Source organism: Ischnura elegans, chromosome 1 (assembly GCF_921293095.1).
Source record: "Ischnura elegans chromosome 1, ioIscEleg1.1, whole genome shotgun sequence".
Lineage (NCBI taxonomy): Eukaryota > Metazoa > Arthropoda > Insecta > Odonata > Coenagrionidae > Ischnura > Ischnura elegans.
In genome coordinates, this window is record NC_060246.1 from 145,782,875 (window position 1) to 145,793,011 (window position 10,137).

The window sequence follows — 10,137 nt, forward strand, 5'->3', positions numbered from 1 at the left end:
ACCTTCCTGTAGACGCAATTATTCCATAAGCGGCGCTTAAATAAGCTAAGATGGTCAGTTTTATACATATCACTCTTTTATCCATAAATTGCGTGCATATCTTACACCACACCGCAGTGCTATGCGATTTATTTCGGTCATCTAGTTATTAGACGCCCGCATCGGTACACGAGGACTTCAGTCGTACGTAAGTAGGGTCCGGTTTGCTAGCAAAAATCGAAAATATACTTGAGTTAATGCATAGTATAAACTAGAGTGGTATACTTGCATTGAAATTCGGCCTTAACATACTTATTTGATAAACAGAATACATCCATTCCGTTGCAGCACTCAGGATCGATACATGAGATATCCTCCAAATTACAGGTAAATATAGGTCGTGCGAATGGTCGTAGGTATGTCATCACATCGCAGGCGATTGAGAATGGGGTTCCTCCCTTATAGGTACTTTTAGTCTAGCACTTGACAATTAAACATATATTTTCTTTACAGTGGAAGGTGGCCCGATACAACCAAATAACAAATTTTTAATACTTCATATACATGCTATTTAGCTAGTCATTCGGATGTTTATCTCTTCACAAACATCGTCTAATACATATTTTTAATTTCAAAAGTTGAAAACTAATCCAATAGTTTTACGTTACGCAATTTTTTTAGCAGTCTGTATTGAAAACCTTTAAAAAACGTCACTCAAAATTTAATTATTTTCTCTGACTTTGTCGTAGTTTTCCCGCCCATCTATCGAAACTAAAAATATTTGCGAGCGAAAATGTAAGAGATTTATGTTCCCCTAGAAAAAGCTGTATGTACTACAAATCACTTTGCTTGTTATAATGGGAGGGAAAGGAAGCCATTCTCTTCCGAAGGAAAAGATAACCAGTTACCCCGGAGAAAAAATGGATTCCAAAGGTAACCTTCATTGGCATACTTGTGATCCTTGCTCACATATGTGGGAAGTTAAATCTAGGTTACTGTTCTATTGCAAACACACGACATGGATGAGTCGATAGTCCTATCGACGTAAGAGAACGTCAGACAGAAAGTCCCGGGAATCGAAACATGATTCCACAAAGGAACTTAAACCAACTAATGTGAAGGGCGAGTTTTTATATAATGTACCTATCTGTAAATGCATTAGCGCAGCAAAAATAAAGTAATATAAATGATTAAATCATATCAAATACCTTTGTGAGAACATTGGCTCACCGTATAAAATAATTTTGAAAATAAAGCTTAGTTATGGTCATCAAAGTACGTGCATGACTTACAATTAGATTAATGCATTTCATAAAATGTATTCTATGGCTTTAAATTATATATTTCATGACGCCTATTTCGTGAAATGCGCTCATAAGGCTTGAAGTATGACGTTTTTTGTAATCACTCATTGATTCACCCCGAAGGTTGGTAAGGTTAGGAGAGGGCAGAGCTCACCCCGGACTTCACACAGGCGTGGTTATTTCATACATTCAGGATAAGGGGGCCAATTCCATTCCCAGGGACATCTTACACTACGATAATTTTTGGGGGGTGTCCGAAGGCATTGCCCGGGATTTGAACCCAGTACCCGTAAGTCAGCATACAAGCGCTTCAAAAAAAATACTATTTTAATTACCAACAAATGCTATGCCAAGTAACATAAAAGTCGATGGTATCAAAACTTTTACAAGAAAAAATATATGAGCCAGCTTTCATGGTCATCGGTCAAACGGCGTTCAGTGATTCCGGATATATATCTATAGTTATTTTTAATGGTGGGAATTGATAGCTACAATCTCATGCGTAAAACCGTGAGAGTTCGTGAACATGATACTTTTTCACATGATTTACAACATGACACAACATGATTTAACTATCAGCTTTTTAGGATTATGTGAGATGTTTTTTAGGAATTACGTAGGTTTTCTCATGCCACTCAATCTTCAATCACTATGCAGATGATTGGAGGATCCTTTGCGAACAAGGTACCGAGAATTTTAGTACTAAAATCATCCCGAATTTCTTGTTAAACATTGCTTGAAGCACATTTGGAATCGTCCCCACTCGGAAAACTGGGTTAAAGCGTAAACGTCATGATACTCGCTCTTCAAGTGGAGATGTGGTGGAACCATTCAATCGTGAATGAAAGAACTTTTGTAGATTCCAACTCAAAAGTTTGATGAACGACATGACGCGTTTTGACGTTATATCATTGTCAAGTGTATTAAAAAGTCTAAACGCGTCTTGTGGTTAATAAAGTGCTGCAAATGTTCTTTCATTCACGTTGGAGCAATTCCACCGCATATCACCTGTAACAGCCAATTTCATGATGCAAGTATTTAAGTTTACACTTTTAGCCTAGTTTGCGCAGTGATGGCGGCTCGAAATGTGCTTTAAGCAATATTTTACCGGAAATCGAGGGTAATTTTAGCACCAAAAATACTCGGTACCTGGTTTCCAATGGCAAAGTATGGCCCAACACTCATGGGAGTGTACAGCGAGGACAGGCAATACGAGAAGCTTCCAGCGAGGGTTAGCAGAGCGTAAACCAAGAAGTGCCCAGCTAATGTAGAGAGGCAATACCCTTCCCTAAAGCTAACCTGAGTGCAAAGCAATGGTAAGCCCTTGTGGTAAGAAAAATAAATCACTGTAATAATAAATATTTTGCCGATTACGACTCAACCACGATTGATAAAAACGTAATAGGAATCTGAAAGATGTATCATTCAAACTGTGTGACAAAAAACTACGTTAAAGCTGTTTTACACGGGGCACATAATTGCACAATCTGACGCATGTACGAAGGCGCAGTCAAAATTGCGTCGTGTAAAGCGGCGAATTGCTAGAACGCTTGCGAGAATGCATGGACGTGGGAAAATAGCCCCTGTGATTATATATCCTAGGGTCGTCCTGAAACTGAGTAAAATATGGGTTATGCAATGAGACGAACATTACACCTCCTCCCCGACTGAACAGCCCCTAATCTGATGGCTAAATCACAGCCACCTCTTTCTAGGTGGCTATGGCTAACCCCCCCGAAAACATATGCGCTCTATCCCTTGGAAAAGAAAACATTTTTTATGTACAATTCAATTCGTTATATGTTGCGGAGAATGTCACTCTTCGTTTTTCTTACTCATATATTTAGCAATTATTTTTTTTATATTACTATTGTTCTGTAACCCACTACGTACAGTCGAAGCCAAACAAGTCCCCTTAACCCTCCGAAAAATTCAATGGCGCACTGCCAAACCCATACAGTCGCACGCCCTGTCCACATACGGAATCAGTGGCGCAGCGAGGGGGGGTTTTGGGGGTTAAACCACCCCCAGAGCTCAGAGAAAGTTTTAAGTTTAATCCATTTTACTTAATTGGATTGATATCACTAATAGAATAGCGTGAGAACTAATAAAATATCCCTGAGAAAGCCGTAAAACTCACCATTTTGAACTGTTTATCTTAAAATTCCGCAATTTATTAATCTCGCACCTACCGCTTATCCTGGTGGGTATTCCATACCCCCACACACCCCGGTATTAGTTGCATCTAAGCCCCCTCCCCCCCGCCCCAGCCTTAATTCCTAGCTGCGCCCCTGCACGGAATAATCACATACCCCTGGCTTACAAATAAGCCGGGGTTATTGCACCATAAGTAATGCATGCATCATAAAATCGACATGCGCAATTCAAAAAACCCATCATGCACGAATGAATTCTGTCGAAGAAAAATAAAAAGGACTGTTTCGCAAATGTAAGTATGGTATAGACTAAATTAGTTTCCTGAATCATGCGCGAGGTGACGAATCCAGTAGTGCGTGAATAAATAAAAACGAATCTAATGGGATGCCCCTATATAAAATGAGCTAACCTCACGTAACACTGATCTTGGTCTATATTAGCCCGAGTACACAAGAGCGGAAGAGAAAAACTCGATGAGATGAAATTGCCTCGCCGAATTTTGCGAATAAGCTTGTCCTCGCAGGCGCGTCCACTTCTTGTCACCGAAGTTACGCTCTGCATTGGGACCAAACCAATGTTTGAAGTGACAAATGGTAGTCCCCTCAGGGAGAGAGGGGACCGAGAGGGCTTGGACCACCCTCTCCCAGAAATGAGGACCTATATATGCCACTGAAATCTGGAGGTCGTTAAAGGAAAATACACGATACATAATTTAACAAATTTACGCAGTTCGCATGGTCGTAGCTAGGATTCATACTTTGCCTTCCTCATGAGGGAAATAAGATCTTAAGTCTGGTTGCTCAGGTTGCGAATGAATTATATCAAAACTACACATTTTTAGAGGGAGCAGCTGACCCTATAGCTAAGCCCATACAATTGCTGCGTTGTGCTCACGCGGTGGAATTACGACTTGGGTCCCGGGACAACACTGCTCAGGCCCATTCGCCCTAAGATATCATAGGCCCCTTTTGACCGGTGTCTTGCCCGATACTGTGGCGCAGGATTACACTACCCGCCTACTGACACCCTCAGAGTGAGTGATGGTTCAAAATTAATATTGAATACGCGTAGGGAAACGCGACGACATATTACAAAGTACACACCACCTTAAGCAGCAAAGATCGCGACGAAGTCAGACCCAATGGACTGCCATATTATAAGCAGTCGCGACTAATAACTCAATCACGACTGACCAAGCTTGCAAAAATGCTTCACATTTGAGACGAATTTTAGTATTTACAAATCAAAGCACAATAAGACCGAATTCTATTCCTTTTTTGGGTATACCAGGCGTACTAAATTTCCTCAGTTTCCGTAAAAGAACGTAAAGTTTTTCGACCCAGAGTGGCCCTCACGACCAAAACAAGACGTACTAGTAAACCCATCATCAACCCCAACGCTCCAAGGTTGTTCTGTCAAAAGTGTGATTTTTTACTAAAGGTACGTTTTTGGGGTTGGTGTGTAAATGGTCTCACTAACCTGTCTCTCACCAATAGAATCATCAGGATATCGATGTTTTTTTTAAATAAGAACTCGCATTTCTTCCACTGGGATACAGAAAAATCCCACTCTCTCTCTCTTCTCACGTCTCTTAAGGTTGACATGCAAGATGAAGCTTGAGAAGGCAGTGCCAGTAAAAAGCGCCACTTAGGCAACTGCTAAGCATTTTCTTGGAGGCAGAGTCATCGGTGATCGAATGAATTCTTGCACTACACTTACACAAAAAAGCGTAATTTGATAAGGCCAGGGTGAAAAGCATAAAAAGGGTAAGTAATTTATGAAGTGTGTTCTTTCCAACAAAATATAAGAACATATTGATGTAATTCAGGGGTGCCGACTCACAAAAAATATTGGGGGGGCCCAAACCGGGGACATTGCCTCGGTAAATTTTATTAAGTAGTGAATTTTAAGTTTTTTAAGCATTTTAGAAGAGTCATGTGATCAACATTAGAACCCTGGTCACTCGAATCTCGATATCTGGACACTCCGGGGAAAATCGACAAGCCTGACACATTTTTTCCTCACATCTGTAACGAATTTTTGGGGGGGCTCGGGCCCCCTCAAACCCCATGGAGTCGGCGCCACTGATGTAATTCCATAGCGAGAATGCCGTCCTCCGCATTAGAAGTGAGAAACGTTATCTCAAGATGATATGGTCAAACCGAAAATCACTTCATTCATTCAAGAGATAGCAATAGGAATAGCAAAGATAGGAATATAGCAACCGGAGTCAACGCATTCTAAAGATGTTCTAGAAAAGTTCTAAAGAATACGGTTAATCAGTCATTTTTTGTGAGCACCCTTATCCTTTCAGGGTCCATTGTTACCATAATTACACAGATACATAATGATAGGCACATTACCATTTTACTAGTTCGCCTTGTTGACGGTGTACTTAATTCCATTTCCTACAGATAAGCACAGTTGCCAGTCGATTTATTCTTAATGTGAGGCAAATTTGAATGAGAATAGATTCCCATTTGCATAGTTTTTGGCATATCACACAGAATTTCGTGCACCATTACCGTAAGCTATAACAGAGCGAAAGTTATCCGCAAAAAGAACTTTCCACCACGGAGAATTCAACGAGTGGGTGGAACAAAGCCCGCAGATGGGGCATGTGTTCCAGGTGGCATATTTCAGGGGGCGGCAAAAATTGAAAATTTTACTCAAAAAAGTTATTTAAATTTTATAATTAAACTAGCTGACCCGACAGACTTCGTCCTGTCAAAAAAATTTGTAATGTGGCAGTGTTTTGTTCCTACCTTTTTTATATTCTTTGCAAAAAATTATCCTGAACAGAACCGTCACCCTGGTAATAATTCGGTGTGAATTAAAAATAATTAAATAAAACACTATAAGCATTTAAAACTAAGTAATTTTAATCATGTAAATCATAATTATTAACAAAAAAAATCAGTTCTATTTTCATGGTAGTGCTTTGTGATAAACGATGTTTTTTGTTTGATTACCTGGCGCATAGACAAACAAATCTGATGGTTTTCCAATACGGGAACAGGCAACATACAATTGACCATGTGAGAAACATGGGTTTTCCAAATTAATACCACAAACACTTAATGATTGCCCCTGGGACTTGTTTATGGTCATAGCAAAAGCAAGCCGCACTGGAAACTGTAGTCGTCTAAACTCAAATGGCACATCAGTCGGAATCATTGGGATGCGCGGTATGAGAACATCTTCTCCTTTATACTTTCCTTTCAATATAGTTGCTTCTATCACGTTGTTTAGTAGTTTTTTATCGCTAACCGTGTGCCGTTGCAAAGGCGCGGTTGGTTGATATTTCGCAACATTATAATTACCGATCCAACCTTTAATTGAAGATTGTGAGGTGGCAATCCTGGCAAATCCAGCGAGTTTAAAAATTCCGGTGGATAGTTAACTACATCGTCTTGGTTAGTTGCCGAATCAACTGATTTATATATCCTCGATTCGCCTGTAATTTGTTCTTGAATTTTGAAATTTAATTCATTTACATCAATGTTTTTGACTGCCAATATAGCTCGTTCGCTTAACCAATCATGGTTTCTGTAATTTTGAGCAACATCTGGAAATACCTTCTGAATGAGTTCTTCTTTTGATTGAGTTAAATGACAAAAACTTTGAGGAAAGTTAATGCATCCAGTCAACATGTCAATAGGAAAATTGCCATTACCAATGTCAATGAGTTGTTTAGAGAATATGTTTCCAGACTGGTCATTTTGCAACTCAACACGCATATTCTTGCTTAAATGAAGTACTTTGACATATTTCCACAAATTGGATGACTTTAGACATGCGTTGAGTTCATCAGCTGGCGTTGATCGTGGAATCACTGGCAATGTTTGACGAAAATCTCCTGCTAATAAAATCATTGCACCACCAAATCGGTTCTGATTGCTCCGTAGATCTTTTAAGGTTCTGTCTAAAGCCTCCAAAAATTTTTTATGTGCCATCGTGCATTCATCCCAAATGATCAATTGACATTGCTGCAAAACCTTTGCCATTGCAGAGTTCTTCGAAATGTTGCAGGTTGGAGTTTCATTGCTTTGCATATTTAATGGCAATTTTAGTGCTAAATGGGCTGTTCGACCACCTTCAAGCAAAGTTGCTGCGATTCCCGACGAAGCGAGTGCAAGTGCAATTTTATTTTGTGAGCGAATTGTTGCTAATATTAATGAAATCAAAAAAGTTTTTCCTGTACCACCAGGTGCATCTAAGAAGTAAATCCCCCCAGTTTCATCATTTGTTACTTTCATAAGAGTATCAAATACATACCTCTGTTGTTCATTCAACAGTGGAAGATTTGTTTGAATTAATTCTTTCAAAGTGTTGAGATCATACAGTTTTTCTCGGTGCAACTCTTGGTTAAAAGATTCATGCATTGGACGATTGGACGCGGCCAGGCCTAATTGAATTAATAGTTTGTTTGACATCATCAAGCACATGTCTTCAATTGAAATCAATGCTTCGTTGTAAATTTCTTCACTGATTTGCATATTTGGATTTCCCATTCTATTCCGTATTTCACACAAAATATCATCACACATATAATCTTTGTACTTGATCCACAAATCAATTGGGTTTGATGGGAAGCATGTAGATATGATTATAGAAAACAATGTTCGTATTTGATGAGCGTGTGATAGGTAGATAACAAAACACTGCAAACAAAAAAAAGCACACTCAGTAGAGTATAACAGAAAATCCAAGAAAAACAACACCGGCAAAGGCGGCAAATCGACATTGACAGTTGTTTTTTTAATTTGTTTTTTTTTAATCTGATATGACTTGAAGTCAAATCCTTTAAAGCCATACCAATGTTTAATTTTTTTGTCGCCTGCCGAAAGTAAAACAAAAGAAATAATATCGCGAATCCAACCAAGTTGTTATTATTATATTTTGTGACTATTCAATTTGGTCGGGTCCGCGATCACTTTTTTTTAGTTTCGGAACGCGACATTAAATCCTCCAACGACGTATTCTGTGCTCCAACGCACACTGTTTTGATAGATATGATTGAATTTGAACTTTGTATAGCGGTAAGAAAGTGCAAATTTACTTTTTGACGTTAGGAACACACCTACATTTCTTAGATAACAGTGAGTGCTTGTAATTTAATATGAACTTTATATAATAGCAATAAAGCTCAAATTGATTCTACGTTTTAGTTAGAAAACGTTTGTATGTGAAAAAGAAAAGGGCTGTTTTTAGGGTTTTCCCGGCAATTATTCGATTTTTTTCTCGCCGTAAGAACCATCCTTGGACTTCAACGAACATTTTAAAAAAAGAATTGGCCAAATTGGTCCAGGCGTTGTTGAGTTATGCGCTTACCAACACATTTTGCGATTCATTTTTATATATAAGAAGATTATTGGAAAAATATTAATATATAAATGATTAAACAATAAGATTAATAAAACTTCTTAATAGCAAACATAGTCATAGGCGGACCTAGGGGGGGGGGGGCACAGGGGTACGTGCCCCCCCCCCCCCCCCGTACTCTTAAAAAATATGGAAGATTTTTAATACGTTCCCACTATCATTGTGTTCGTTTTTTATTACGGGGTATTTTTGTGCCCCCTCAAAACAAAATCCTGGATACGGCCTTGCTTGTGCCCCCCAAAAAAGAAATCCTTGATCCACCCCTGAACATAGTTTGTTGTTTTGAAACAAAAATACTTTACAAGCAGTAAGTAGCAAGGGGGGAGGTCCAGGGCCCCCCCAAAATAAAAAACACAATTACTTTCCTTCATAAAAGAAATACAAAATATTGAACAATCATGAATTTAAAAACGATTTCTTTGACAAATGAAGTTTTTTCGATCAAGAAAAACTTCATTTGTCAAAGCCTTGAAAAAAATTTATATTGAAATTAGTTTAAAACCCTTTCCTTGGTAACCTATTTTTCAAAAATTTTCCACCCTGGTTTTGGACCCCCCTCAACCCCTGAACAAAATTCCTGGATACCCCACAGTCTGCATAGAAGAGAAAGGAAACAAATTACACACTTTATAATAGATAATAGAGAAATCGTTCAGCGATCCAAGAATAATTCTCCCTCCTAAATAATATTCTTGCGTGACAGGAATTCTACTCTTTTATCCATTAACTTCAACTGGCCTTCTCTCCACCCTCATACGTGCAGACCTTGTGCATCCCTATGACAAGTCACACTACCTTTAACAACCCAAATTCAGTAAATTCTTGAGGAAAAATTAAGTTATTGTATGATAGCCACAATGAAAGGAACTAAACACTTTAATTTGTGGCATTGAAACTTTTGAATTTTATAGTGCAAATGTAAATTGTATTTTACGAAATAATTTTGAAATTACAATTGCATTTTGTATTGAAATAACAATTTTATGGAGTAATTTTAACTTTTTATTGGAAACAAAATTTGTAGGCTTATAAAATACTGTTGAAATGTAACCTTCCCACCTCTGCCTATGGTTTACCAAATATATAGAAACCATCTTTTCTGGTGGTTGATCTTTTTAAAATATGTATTTGGTAACAGTAATCAACCACTCTTTCTACACTATACCAAATATGCCCCTAAGTGCCCCATAGTAGGGTTTAGCTCATCTACCATCTTTCAATTACTATGTATTTTGATGACACTTGACGATGCCTATAACATTAAAAAGAAGAAATGCAGTACATACACTGTATTTATGGATTTTAATTCAAA